Source organism: Bubalus kerabau, chromosome 4, assembly GCF_029407905.1.
Source record: "Bubalus kerabau isolate K-KA32 ecotype Philippines breed swamp buffalo chromosome 4, PCC_UOA_SB_1v2, whole genome shotgun sequence".
Lineage (NCBI taxonomy): Eukaryota > Metazoa > Chordata > Mammalia > Artiodactyla > Bovidae > Bubalus > Bubalus kerabau.
In genome coordinates this window covers 121979987-121995347 of record NC_073627.1, presented here as the reverse complement: position 1 = coordinate 121995347, position 15361 = coordinate 121979987, and positions in this window count along the sequence as shown.

The window sequence follows — 15361 nt, the reverse complement described above, 5'->3', positions numbered from 1 at the left end:
GTACACATTATACCCTTCACTTAATCAACTTCATTATATTTTGGAGATACATAATTGGAAATTTTGAATGACTTCCCATTACCTACAGGCTAAACATTCCATCCCCAAACTGAAACACTAGGTTTTTTTTTATAGTACTCATTAATCAGATTTTTTTTTTCCCTGCTGTCCTCTCAACACATTGTGGGCCTTCTGGACATCTTATCTTTTGCTACTATCATTGCCCTTGCCAAACCTAACTCCCACCTGTGCTTTGGGAATGAGTGCAATGGCCTGAAGTAGAGGTGCAGGTGGATAGGGAGGAGAAGAAGAGACCCATGTGGGTTTCTGGTTAAGAACTAGATTTGCTGATCCAAAGAGAGACTGTCCCACCTGAACTCAGGAAATGGTTTTAGAGGTAAAATGATGAACCAAAGTTCTGGGAGGAGGCCTGATTGACCAAGTGGTTTTGGGCTATGGGAGGTTATCAAGAAATCTCTTAACAAGAGAAATTAGGACATTGCACTGAGAGAAAAAGCGACACACTAAGTTTTTAGCTCTGCTTCTCTCACCCTGTCTTTCCTTTCTTGGATGTTGAGGCCTCGGCACAGAGCAGGCTGTGGCATCTGCGCTGCACACTGGTCCATATGCTCCCCCATCCTCCCCTTTTGAGGATTCCTTAAATCCCACTGCTCCTGCATCTAGACAGCTGTTCTCAAGCTCTAAGCCAGCTATAAGCAAGGCACAGAATACTCTCAACTTATTCATTTCTCTCTCTTCCCCTTTTCCACTCTAGAGGTAAGCAGTATTGCTTTTGCCACTCTCTAGGTCTATTACAATTAATAGGATGGCCTGAATTGACCTCCTACTAATAACTTTTGAAAGGTGACAACTCCCTTTAGCCTCAATCGTCTATGCATAGAGCAGCGCATGGCCTATTAACGCAGGGATAATGGAGCTACAGATCCGAATCACACCATAATCCTAAAGTATCCCTCAGATGACATACTCTCCCAACAACAGTTAATGCAGGGAATTATTACAACAGTTAATGCAAGCCTGATCCTCAGTTCAAATAACCAGGGGTCATACTAGCATCCGTTGTATGTATGTATGTGCATTCTCATTCATGTCTGACTGTTTGCAACCCTAAGGACCCGCCAGGCTCCTCTGTCCATGAAATTTTCTAGGCAGGAATACTGAAGTGGGTTGCCATTTCCTACTCCAGGGGGTCTTCCCAACCCAAGAATCAAACCCACGTCTCTTTTGTCTCCTGCATTGTCAGGAGGATTCTTTACCACTAATGCCACCTAGCAAGAGTTACTGGACAAATAATAGATTTTTATGATGCTTTTAGACAAAAATTTTTCTTTTCTATTTTTATTGTTTATTTCCTCCCCATCTCCCCCAGTCCTGGTCGACATACCTTTCTCTTTAAACAGAAACTTAAGTCTGCCATTTAATAAAATCCTAATAATGATCCTTCTTGAAAGGACAAGGGCTAATAATCACTTCTCATTTAACATTCCAGTCACGTGATAATAAAGGAGAATAAATCAGTTAAACAGCAAGATACAGCACAACTAATTTTCATGTAAAAGGGGGGTGATTGCTTTTTAAAATAAACCATTGTGATTTTTTAAAGCTGTTCAAGCCCAAACATCCTTGTCTATCAGTTTATGAATTATTAATATAAAAAAGAAGAGAAAAGAGGCTTTCTTTCTCTAAATATCATCTGTTAAGCCACCAAGGCCTGAAGAGGCTCACACTGATTTCTGATTTACATAGTCCCAGTTGGAAGTTAATGACGACCGCTGAGCCACCTTTCAACGTGCAGATAAACCTTCATGTATTTAAAAGCAGGGAATCTGCGCTTGTTCCTGGCAAATTATTCATCTAAGATCTGAAGTTTCTGACACCGCCTGCGTCAGATAAACTGTCACCCAAATTGCAAACTAATTAGTGATTCAAACATTTTCGAGCTGATTGATGACAGAATAATTTACGCTTGTTTCTCAGTTTCCAGCTGGCACGGGCTGCTGACTGGAGCCCTAATTAACGCAAGTACATCAGTCATGTTCTGCCAAGGCAGCACGTACAATTAAAAGGCAGTTTAAATGGAATATCACATTAAAAAGGCTGGGAGATGCAAATGTGAGGAAACAGCGCTTTAGGAAGAAATGACAACAAAAACCCACAAACCAAAACAGAATGGAAAAAAGATTTTTTTTAATGGAGAAGTAAATTGTACTCTGCATTGAGAATTTAACAAAAAAATAACTGAGAGGAGCCAGACTGGGCATACTAAATATTTTTGTATTTAAGGAATTTTATTGAGATGAGTGTTTACTGCTCTTTTTAGTGCCAACAGTTCAGATAATAGCCTTTTGAACTTGTTCTTGGATAAAAGGGGCTTCCTCCTCTTCCTTCATTCTCAGCCATGTTTGGATGGGTGGGATTCCCTGTAGACCTCGAATTGAATTGTTCTGGTTCCTGGAGCCATTCCAGTTGTGTTTTTCAGGCTGTGCTCATGCTACTTTTGCATTGATGGCCCTGGTGTCTGCTGATCTCCTTGCACTTTGGTCTACCCCACACCCTAGACACTTAGGACTGCTTTGCATTATGAGTATTTTTTTAAAAATATACTTTTTTTTTTAGGGTCACAGAAAAATTGAACAGAAGGTATAAAATTCCCAGATACCCTCTGCCTCACTGCATGAATAGCCTCCCACACTATCAATACCTATCATCAGAATGGTACACTTTTTACCACTGATGAACCTATACTGACTGACACATCATTATCACCCAAAGTCCATTAGAGTTCACTGGATGTTGTACATTCTGTGGGTTTGGACAAATATACAGTGATCTATCTCTCCATTGTAGTAGCATACGGAATCGTTTCAGCTGCCCTGAAATTTCTTTGTGCTCTGCCTATTCGTTTTTCCTTCCCTCCTCCCTCCTGGCAATAACTGATCTTTTTATTGTCTCCATAGTTTTGCCTTTGCCAAAATGTCATATAATTGGAATCATACAGTATCATACATTTTCAGATTGTTTTCTTTCATCTAGTAATATACATTTAAAGTTCCTCCATGTCTTTTCATGGCTTGATAGCTCATTTAGTTTCAGTGCTGAATAGTATTCCATTGTATGAATGGACCATAGGTTTATTTATCCATTCACCCTTAGCAATTCTGAATAAAGATGCTTTAAACATGTGCATGTAGGTTTCTGTGTGAACATAAGTTTTCAAGTCATTTGCGTAAACACTAAGGAGCACAACTGCTGGATTTGTTCATTTTTAACATTCACACACAGGGATTTCCCTGGAGGTCCGGTGGTTAACGGTCCATGCTTCCGCTGTAGGGGATGTGGGTTCTATCACTGGTTGGGGAAGTAAGATCCCCCATGCTAAGTTATGTGGGCAAAGAAAAAAAAGTTTTTTTTAATGCACACACATTATTCTCTCTTTGAGATAGTAAGCTGCTCAAGGGCAAGGAATATGTATCATAGCTCTTTGTATCTCTTTGCATTTTCAACAGAGCATGGTAAGATGTTTTGTACAGAATAATAATACCACATGATTTTATAATTTCTGGTTTATAAGCTTCCCTATCGCTTGTCCATCTCCTCCTTCTTTCTTATATTTCATGATCATTTTAACAATCCAAGGGTACAATTCATACAATCATACTCATAACAATTTGTAGGGTATTTTATTGCTTTCTATTTTTGATAACAGAGAAGGCAATGGCAACCCACTCCAGTACTCTTGCCTGGAAAATCCCATGGATGGAGGAGCCTGGTGGGCTGCAGTCCATGGGGTCACTAAGAGTCGGACACGACTGAATGACTTCACTTTCACTTTTCACTTTCATGCATTGAAGAAGGAAATGGCAACCCACTCCAGTGTTCTTGCCTGGAGAATCCCAGGGATGGGGGCACCTGGTGGGAGGCTGTCTATGGGGTCGCACAGAGTCCGACATGACTGAAGCAACTTAGCAGCAGCAGCAGCAGCATTTTTGATAATGAGATAGATTCAGAGGTTAAATAAATTGCCCAAGACCACATAAGGACTTAGTGAGAGATCTGGGCCTCTTAACACTGGCTAGATAGCCTCTTCTAAGGCTGAAGATTTCTCTTTGCACTCCTAATGTTCTGAGGATTTGGGGCTGGTAACTGGATGGGAAAACTGTGGAAATAGTGTCAGACTTTATTTTTTTGGGCTCCCAAATCACTGCAGATGGTGATTGCAGCCATGAAATTAAAAGACGCTTACTCCTCGGAAGAAAAGCTATGATCAACCTAGATAGTATATTGAAAAGCAGAGACATTACTTTGCCAACCAAGGTCCGTCTAGTCAAGGCTATGGTTTTTCCAGTGGTCATGTATGAATGTGAGAGTTGGACTGTGAAGAAGGCTGAGCGCTGAAGAATTGATGCTTTTGAACTATGGTGTTGGAGAAGACTCTTGAGAGTCCCTTGGACTGCAAGGAGATCCAACCAGTCCATTCTAAAGGAGATCAGCCCTGGGTGTTCTTTAGAAAGAATGATGCTAAAACTGATGCTAAAGCTCCTTTTTTCTTTCTTTCCTATCAGTTCTGTTTTTCTGGAGGACCATGAATAAAAGACATCAATTATATATCAAGAAGTGCTTAATGAATTATGACTGTGGCAGGTGTTAATAAGGGGGGAGTGCAGTGACAAGGTAAAATGTGAAAGAGGTGTTTAGTCTGCTTGCATCCTGAGAAAGTTACTTTTCAGCACAGACCTGACAAAGGGTGTAGACTGAGGCAGGAGCACACTCCAGGGCTCCGAGTGATGGTCTCTTAGTTATCATGTTTGGAAGGCAGTTCATACAATGAGAGAGAAGTAGGAGATGACTAATCATGGATTAAAATTTCAAAAGCTATTGCAGAGTTAGTAATTCCTTAAGCAGGAAGTAGGTAAATACCAGTTTGAGGCCTACAGATCACTTTATCTAAAAATTCCAAGGCAAGGACATGTCATGGCAACTGGCTTCTTTAGGTGGACTCAGTTCTGAATGGACAGTCTAGTCAGGATCTCCTGAACATCACGTGCTACATTCTGCCTAGTGTCCTATTGTGTGCAGAGAGTAGAGAACCCACTGCAACCGTAAAGGGGAGTGACTGGTTATTTTAGCCTTAAAAAAAAGATTATATAAAATGCAACAAGCAAATAGAAAAAAATTTTAAAACCCATAATAAATAGATATTTACCAGTCAATAAAAAATGTTATAATTTTGCCACATTTACTTTCACTCTTTCTCTGTTTTAAAGAAATAACTATAAGATTTTAGCTAAGGTGCAACACCCCGTATATGCCCTTTCCCTCCCTTTTCAGAGGGAACTTTCATCTAAACCTGACATCTATGTTTTTCTAACATTTACTTAAACTTAAATTTATAATTTTACTATATAAAAATGTTCTTGAACATTTATAATTCCAGATATTTAAAAATTTAAATAAATGGTATGCTACTGGGTATTCTTTTTGCAATCGCTTGTTAATTCATCATCATGTTTTTGAGATATATCCAAGTAGAAGTGGTCAATTCATTTTAACTCATATAATTTTACATGTATGAATAATCCCTGGTTCTATTATCCAGTTCCCTACTAACAGAGGCTGTTTCCATTTTTCTCTGTTAAAAACAGGGCTGCAGTGGACATCTTTGGACAATCTCCTTATGCTCATACGTGAGAATTCCTGTAGGGTACATTTCTAGAAATGGAATTGCTGGGTTGTAAGAAAGTTATGACCAACCTAGATAGCATATTCAAAAGCAGAGACATTACTTTGCCAACAAAGGTCCGTCTAGTCAAGGCTATGGTTTTTCCCGTGGTCATGTATGGATGTGAGAGTTGGACTGTGAAGAAGGCTGAGCCCCGAAGAACTGATGCTTTTGAACTGTGGTGTTGGAGAAGACTCTTGAGAGTCCCTTGGACTGCAAGGAGATCCAACCAGTCCATTCTGAAGGAGATCAGCCCTGGGATTTCTTTGGAAGGAATGATGCTAAAGCTGAAACTCCAGTACTTTGGCCACCTCATGCGAAGAGTTGACTCATTGGAAAAGACTCTGATGCTGGGAGGGATTGGGGGCAGGAGGAGAAGGGGACGACAGAGGATGAGATGGCTGAATGGCATCACTGACTCGATGGACGTGAGTCTGAGTGATCTCCGGGAGTTGGTGATGGACAGGGAGGCCTGGCATGCTGCGATTCATGGGGTCGCAAAGAGTCGGACACAACTGAGTGACTGCACTGAACTGAACTGAAGATGTGTATGCAGGGAGCCAGCCTGCCTTGGAACTACCAAATTATTTTCCAAAGTAGCAATAAAAATTACACGCCCACTAATAAGAAAGTTCCTGCTTTACCACGTTCTCACCATGATTTGAGATTTTCAGATTTTAAAGTGTTGCCAGTCATTTGGATGTTGAATGAACTCGTTATTGCTTTAACTTGCATTCCCATTTTCACGTGTTTATTGGACATTTAGATTTTGACTTTGGTGAACTGCCTCTGCCTATCCTTTTTCTATATTCTTATTAATAACTTACCTTTTTTAGATTGGCTTGTAATTCTGTATCTATTCCGGACACTAATAGTTGAGGAACAAATATTTTCTTCTAGTATATAATTTGTCTTTTAACTTTATTAAAAGACTTAGGGTATAAACTACTGAATTTTTACCAATCTCATGGAGCATATATTTTCATGAGTAATATTTTTCAACATCATTTTCTTAGGGGTTTCTATAATTGGTCCTACAATGTTTACACACCTAAAATGTTTTGTAATTTCTATTCTGGAGGAGGGTACAGCAACGCACTCCAGTATTCTTGCCTGGAGAATCCCATGGACAGAGGAGCCTTGTGGGCTACAGTCCCTGTGTTCACAGAGTCGGACACGACTGAGTGACTAACATACAAACACATACATTTTGGAACTGCGTTCAACATCAATTAAAAAAGAAAATGAATTTTGTTCTTTTAGAGAAGAGGTCAACAAAATTTTCTATAAAGAGCCAGATAGTAATTATTCTAAATTTGCCAACCCAGTGGCAACTACTCACTTCTGCTCCTGTAGTGTGTGAGAACATCCAGACCATATGTAAACGGTGAGTGTGGCTGTGTACCAATAGGATGTGGGCAGATTTACATTAAAGTCATTGCTTTAGAGTCACATATTAATTTTGATTAGTAACTTTACTGCTTTTTAAACAGATTTTTGTAGTTTGATTAAATCTTCAGTTACAAAATTTGGCATCAAATTTCATTCGCTTGTTGCCAATATTCAAATTCATCCTGGACAATAAAGAGCCACCTCAACTGAGAACATGAACTTTAAAAATAAAGTAAGATAGTATCCAAAGGAAATAAAATCAAATAGCTGGAAATATTTAAGCTGCTTCAATGGAATCGTTTTTGGATCTTTACAGCTGACTAAATTCTATGGAAATCTCAGTGAATAACACATTTAGGATGCCAAATCTCAGTGAATAACACATTTAGATAGAGGGGGCCAGAGGGACATGCGCTGCTTCATGCTGTCACTTAGGGATCCAGTTTCTTTCCCTTCAGAGGCTCAGTCACCTCTTAGATGGTTTGAAGATCTTCAGCAGATTGTCTGTCTGTGGTCAACAGTTCAGGAGAAAGGCAATATGGATGATTGTGCAGAGGGTTTATTGGCTGACCTGGTGGGGAATGGTTCCCTTCTGCCCACATTTCATTGGCCAGAGCTCAATTACATGGCCGCACTTAGTTGTAGTGGATGCTGGGAAATGTAGTCTAGTCATAAGGATAGGCAGGAGAAGAAATGGGTTCAAGGTGAACATCTAGCCAATCTCTGATATATCCTTTCACGTATGAGTACAGGACCTTTGAAGGGTAAAAGTTATAGAGAACATGTGTGTGTGTTTAAATGGATATATTACTATATAACCACATTGTAAAACTAATAAATGGTCAAGAGTTTAAGTACTAAGGACCAGATTAACATGTACGCCTGAATTTTGTGATGAAAATAAATGCTTCATTGGTTTGGCCTGCTGCTGCTGCTGCTAAGTCGCTTCAGTCGTGTCCGACTCTGTGCGACCCCATAGAAGGCAGCCCAACAGGCTCCCCCGTCCCTGGGATTCTCCAGTCAAGAACACTGGAGTGGGTTGCCATTTCCTTCTCCAATGCATGAAAGTGAAAAGTGAAAGTGAAGGCGCTCAGTGGAGTCCGACTCTTCGTGACCCCATGGACTGCAGCCTACCAGGCTCCTCCGTCCATGGGATTTTCCAGGCTAGAGTACTGGATTGGGGTGCCATCGCCTTCTCCGTGGTTTGGCCTAGTGTGTGCCTAATGTAGGAAAGCAAGTAATGTATTACTGCCAGATTTTTACCTCGTGTCCTTCTGAAAGGGAGTCAACATTTCTAGATGTTTGCTGCTGCTGCTGCTGCTAAGTTGCTTCAGTCGTGTCCGACTCTGTGTGACCCCATAGACGGCAGCCCACCAGGCTCCACCGTCTCTGGGATTCTCCAGGCAAAAACACTGGAGTGGGTTGCCATTGCCTTCTCCAGTGCATGAAAGTGAAAAGTGAAGTCGCTCAGTAGTATCCGACTCCTAGCCACCCCATGGACTGCAGCCTGCCAGGCTCCTCTGTCCATGGGATTTTCCAGGCAAGAGTACTGGAGTGGGGTGCCATTGTCTTCTCCGTCTAGATGTTTACCATGACCAATTTAATCTTAGGCAAGAATGACATAAGGCAAATCTATAACTGACCAATGTTATTTTATGAAGTTTGCCAGAACTATTCTCAGGGTGAGATGCATGGAAAAGAAAACCAATTTTTCTGGGCAATATCTGACTTTGAAGCTGGATAACCTTATTTTTGGAAGTAGGTGATTCATGTGCACTAGGATAAAAATATTTCTACTAAAGATCTCTAGAAGATTCTAAAGTAGAAGAATCAGAGGATTTGGAGTCTAAGTTTTAGTTTCTAGCTTCTATAAATAAAAAGTATCTGTGGGTAAGTTTTCTTTACTTTCTTTAAGCTTCAGAGTGTTTTTTTTTTTTTTTTTTGAAAATGGAGATAATATCCACGTTGAAGGGCTATTGTGAAAGTTAAATTAGAAAATGCAAATGGAAGAAGGATTCTATCACAGGTCCTTTCTCTGCCTCTACTACTAGCTCAGTCATTGACTAGTTGTCTGAACTTGGGAATTATCTTTACCTTTCAGGGTTCAGTATTTTCATCCATAGAATGAAAGCATTAGATTATATAGTGTCTAAATTCTTTTGAGCTCTAAAGTTCATGGACAGTATATGAGAGTTTCATATACATGACTTTGGTGCAATTGATATATTTTGGGATAAAAATAGAATTTTGAAAATAAGGTCACCCCTGAAAAAATGCCTTTTGTGATCTCTCATGTGTATGTATGTGTGTGTGCATGTTTGAGGCAGAGTAAAGACAGACAAAGGGCCCAATGTGTACTAACCCTGATTTTTAGTTATTATATAAAGTAGGATGAGGATACAAGATAGACCACAAGCCTCCATCTCCATGCCTTTTTATATCTTCCCCTACTTTGAATATTCACTGAACTTGAACATCTTTTACGACACTGATCTTGGTTAATCTGTCCTCAGAATACTTGCACACATCCTATTCCTTTCCTGTATTGTACTTTCCTGAAGAGCAGAGTCTGTGTATCATCTGGTCACAGTAATAGATCCTTCCACAGTGACTGGTATAATTGGGTTTGCCAAGCTTTTTCTGTAAGGGGCCAGGTAGTAAATTTTTGGCTTTGCAGGCCAAAACTATTGTCACAGATACTCTGCTCAAAGCCACAGGCAGTACATAAATGAATGATGATGGCAGTGTTCCAAACAACAACAACACAACAACAAACACCCCTTATTTATGGACACCGGAATTTGAATTTCATATAGTTCTCACAAAATAGTCTTCTTATTTTGATTTATGACTTTTAAGCTTTCAAAAATGTAAAAAACATTTTGAGCTCTTGGGTTGTGTAAAAACAGGCAGCAGGCTGGATTTGGCCCACAGGTGATAGTTTGCTGACCTCTGTTGCAAGCTGTAAAATCTTAGTGTTCTGCTGAATACAATTAAGTATGGATTTATGTACAATTTTTTATTTTCAAAAGATGACATGTAAAATGATATTCTTTCCCTATCCTGTTAGACCCAGGATTTCTTACAAGTGACTCAGATATCTACAGATTATTAACCTAAAGATCCAGGATTTCTTACACGTGACTCAGATATATCTACAGATTATTAACCTAAACAGAAATAGAAACAATAGTTTCATATAATTTTTGCAAACAATAAGAGCAATTACCAGTGACTGTAATAAGCTTTTCTCATGAATATAATGAGAGTGGGTGTTGGGTTTAGCTTTTATGTAGCTGATTAAGTGAAAAATATTAATGTTTATGACAAAAGAGAAAGAGAGTAGACTTTGGTGTCTAGAATAGAATCCTAGTTCTACTTCTTGCCAGCTGTGTTCTTGGGAAAGCCATTTAACTTTTCTGAGTCTCTGTTTCCTCTTCTGGCATGTGGGTATAATAATACCTTTCTTACAGAATTGGTTTGAATTAGAGCTAATATATGTGTACATCTAACAGTTCCTAAAGCATGGTTCATTTTTAACAAATATTACTTACCATCCTTATTCTCTCTTCTGCTCCTTCTGAAGAGATCCCAAAAGTCTGAAACATCTTTGTACAATAAGAACAGGTATTGAGAATTCCCCATGGATATTTGAACCTAGAATGCAAACATGGGAGTGTTTCATGACTTTGTTTTTACAACTTGCCACCCTATGCCACTCCATCCAAGCAGAGCTTGGCACTGGGGTAAACTGAATAGAAACACCACACCCATGCTGTAAACAAGTTAATTTGGAAACAAAAGCAGACGACCTCTGTTATGAACAAAGTCTTGGTTCTCATCTATTGTTAGTTATTAGAGAATTTCTTGTGCCCAGGAACTTTCTGCTTTTGCATTTCATGGGGGAGAAAAAAAAGGAAATTAAAGAGAATGCATGATTGATACAGGAAAATGCACTAAATGAGTAATCTATAGTGTCTAGAAAAGGCTATGAAAACTTTGAGGTCAAAGTATACTCCATTGATTGGGGATATAAATCAATTCTTCACACTTAAAATTAAATTATTAAAGGCAAACCTGTCTTGAATTGTGATTCAGCCACCAAGCATCCACTCCATTCAACTCTCTACTTAGCTAAATTGCAAATTCAGTTGCTGAGGGTTTACAGGGTGGGGGTGATTCTGCGAGGGAACAGCTGCTTTAACAGCAGGTTGTGGGAAATGCCACCACAGGAGGGTCAACCTAGATGACTTGTCTAGGTCAAAACGCAAATCAGAAAAAAAGCCAGCTTGACTTATAGATGGAGTCAATTTACTCATCAGAATGTACAGTACTGGCTATAGATTTAAAACATCTGTGGCCAAACATTTTGATTTATTAATTGCCCAGTTACAAAAACATTTTTCCTGAACCCACTCAGAGTATCTGGTGAATGAAATGTTTGCTGCCTACATTTACTGTGCCCTCTTTTGGACGGACAAATATGTTCTATTTTTTCTGTCTTATAGGTTTGGGTTTATTTCAGTCGCTCAGTCATATCTGACTCTTTGCGACCCCATGAATGGCAGCACGCCAGGCCTCTCTGTCCATCACCAACCCCCGGAGATCAGTCAGACTCACGTCCATCGAGTCAGTGATGCCATCCAGCCATCTCATCCTCGGTCATCCCCTTCTCCTCCAGCCCCCAATCCCTCCCAGCATCAGAGTCTTTGCCAAGGAGTCAACTCTTCGCATGAGGTGGCCAAAGTACTGGAGTTTCAGCATTAGTATCATTCCCTCCAAAGAAATCCCAGGGCTGATCTCTTTCAGAATGGACTGGTTGGATCTCCTTGCAGTCCAAGGGACTCTCAAGAGTCTTCTCCAACACCACAGTTCAAAAGCATCAATTCTTCAGCGCTCAGCTTCCTTCATAGTCCAACTCTCACATCCATACATGACCACAGGAAACACCATAGCCTCGACTAGATGAACATTTGCTGGCAAAGTAATGTCTCTGCTTTTGAATATGCTATCTAGGTTGGTCATAACTTTCCTTCTAAGGAGTAAGCGTCTTTTAATTTCATGGCTGCAGTCACCATCTGCAGTGATTTTGGAGCCCAGAAAAATAAAGCCTGACACTGTTTCCGCTGTTTCCCCATCTATTTGCCATGAAGTGATGGGACCAGATGCCATGGTCTTAGTTTTCTGAATGTTGAGCTTTAAGCCAACTTTTCACTCTCCTCTTTCACTTTCATCAAGAGGCTTTTGAGTTCCTCTTCACTTTCTGCAATAAGGGTGGTGTCATCTGCATATCTGAGGTTATTGATATTTCTCCCGGCAATCTTGATTCCAGCTTGTGCTTCTTCCAGTCCAGCGTTTCTCATGATGTACTCTGCATAGAAGTTAAATAAGCAGGGTGACAATATACAGCCTTGATGTACTCCTTTTCCTATTTGGAACCAGTCTGTTGTTCCATGTCCAGTTGTAACTGTTGCTTCCTGACCTGCATACAGGTTTCTCAAGAGGCAGGTCAGGTGGTCTGGTATTCCCATCTCTTGAAGAATTTTCCACTGTTTATTCATGCACAGATGGGCTCGATAAAGGACAGAAATGGTATGGGCCTAACAGAAGCAGTAGATATTAAGAAGAGGTGGCAGGAATACACAGAAGAACTGTACAAAAAAGAGCTTCACGACCAAGATAATCACCGAGAGCCAGACATCCTGGAATGTGCAGTCAAGTGGGCCTTAGAAAGCATCACTATGAACAAAGCTAGTGGAGGTCATGGAATTCCAGTTGAGCTATTTCAAATCCTGAAAGATGATGCTGTGAAAGTGCTGCACTCAATATGCCAGCAAATTTGGAAAACTCAGCAGTGGCCACAGGACTGGAAAAGGTCAGTTTTCATTCCAATTCCAGAGAAGGGCAATGCCAAAGAATGCTCAAACTACCACACAATTGCACTCATCTCACATGCTAGTAAAGTAATGCTCAAAATTCTCCAAGCCAGGCTTTAGCAGTATGTGAACCGTGAACCTCCAGATGTTCAAGCTGGTTTTAGAAAAGGCAGAGGAACCAGAGATCAAATTGCCAACATCTGCTGGATCATGGAAAAAATAAGAGAGTTCCAGAAAAACATCTATTTCTGCTTTATTGACTATGCCAAAGCCTTTGACTGTGTGGATCACAATAAACTGTGGAAATAGGTTTGGGTAGAGTTTTGCAATTTATAGAGCACAATTAATTTCAGCTCAATAGATGTTTATTTAGCATCCATCATAGAAAAAGCAAGAGAGTTCCAGAAAAACATCTATTTCTGCTTTATTGACTATGCCAAAGCCTTTGACTGTGTGGATCACAATAAACTGTGGAAAATTCTGAAAGAGATGGGAATACCACACCACCTGATCTGCCTCTTGAGAAATCTGTATGCAGGTCAGGAAGCAACAGTTAGAACTGGACATGGACCAACAGACTGGTTCCAAATAGGAAAAGGAGTTCATCAAGGCTGTATATTGTCATCCTGCTTATTTAACTTCTATGCAGAGTACATCATGAGAAACGCTGGACTGGAAGAAACACAAACTGGAATCAAGATTGCCGGGAGAAATATCAATGACCTCAGATATGCAGATGACACCACCCTTATGGCAGAAAGTGAAGAGGAACTCAAAAGCCTCTTGATGAAAGTGAAAGTGGAGAGTGAAAAAGTTGGCTTAAAGCTCAACATTCAGAAAATGAAGATCATGGCATCCGGTCCCACCACTTCATGGGAAATAGATGGGGAAACAGTGGAAACAGTGTCATACTTTATTTTTCTGGGCTCCAAAATCACTGCAGATGGTGACTGCAGCCATGAAATTAAAAGACACTTACTCCTTGGAAGGAAAGTTATGACCAACCTAGATAGCATATTCAAAAGCAGAGACATTACTTTGCCAACAAAGGTCCATCTAGTCAAGGCTATGGTTTTTCCTGTGGTCATGTATGGATGTGAGAGTTGGACTGTGAAGAAGGCTGAGCGCCAAAGAATTGATGCTTTTGAACTGTGGTGTTGGAGAGGACTCTTGAGAGTCCCTTGGACTGCAAGGAGATCCAACCAGTCCATTCTGAAAGAGATCAGCCTTGGGATTTCTTTGGAGGGAATGATACTAATGCTGAAACTCCAGTACTTTGGCCACCTCATGCGAAGAGTTGACTCATTGGAAAAGACTCTGATGCTGGGAGGGATTGGGGGCAGGAAGAGAAGGGGACGACAGAGAATGCGATGGCTGGATGGCATCACTGACTCAATGGACGTGAGTCTGAGTGAACTCCGGGTGTTGGTGATGGACAGAGAGGCCTGGCGTGCTGCCATTCATGGGGTTGCAAAGAGTTGGACACGACTGAGCGACTGATCTGATCTGATCTGATGGGTTGAATTGTGCCTTTCCAATTCAAGCTCTAATTCCTAGTACCTATGAAAATGATCTCATTCAGGCATAGGGTCTTTTCAGATGATCAAGTTAAGATTAGGTCATTAAACTGGTTCCTAATCCAGAGAGGGAATTTGGACACAGATATAGATATGGGCACGGGGAGAACTCCATGTGATCACAAAGGCAAAGGTTTGGGTGAAACATCTACAAACCAGAGAATACCAAAACTTGCCTGCCAGCACAATACCAAAAGATAGATATGAGTTTGAGCAAACTCTGGGAGATATGAAGGACAGAGATGCCTAGCATGCTGTAGTCCATGGAGTCACAAAGTGTCAGACCTGACTTAGCAAATGAACACCACCAGAGAATAGGTGGGGGCCATGAACAGATCCTCTTTCACAGCCTTCAGAAGAACCAACCCTCCCAACACCTTGGTCTTGGACTTCTAGCCTCCAGAACTGTGAGACAATAAATTGTTCTTGTTTAAGTCACCCACTTGGTGGTACTTTGTCACAGCAGCCCCAGCAAGGTAATACAGCATCTATGTGATGATACACACAATATTCCTGTGTCATCATTGCTCCAATTCTGAAAAAGGTGGTGGAAGAGACTGGATAAACCACTATAAGTTTTGGAAGAAAGACAAAAGCAAAGATGTATGCTCTTTAGTCTTCAATAGCCAAGGGGGTTTTAAAGACTATATCCAAATATATACAGAAGAGTATTGAAGCTGAGGATTCAACTGATATGACAGCATAGCTTCTTAAAAGTTTAAAAGTAGGTAAAACAGTAGCAGTGACCAAACCATTGTTTGATCAGGTCACACTCA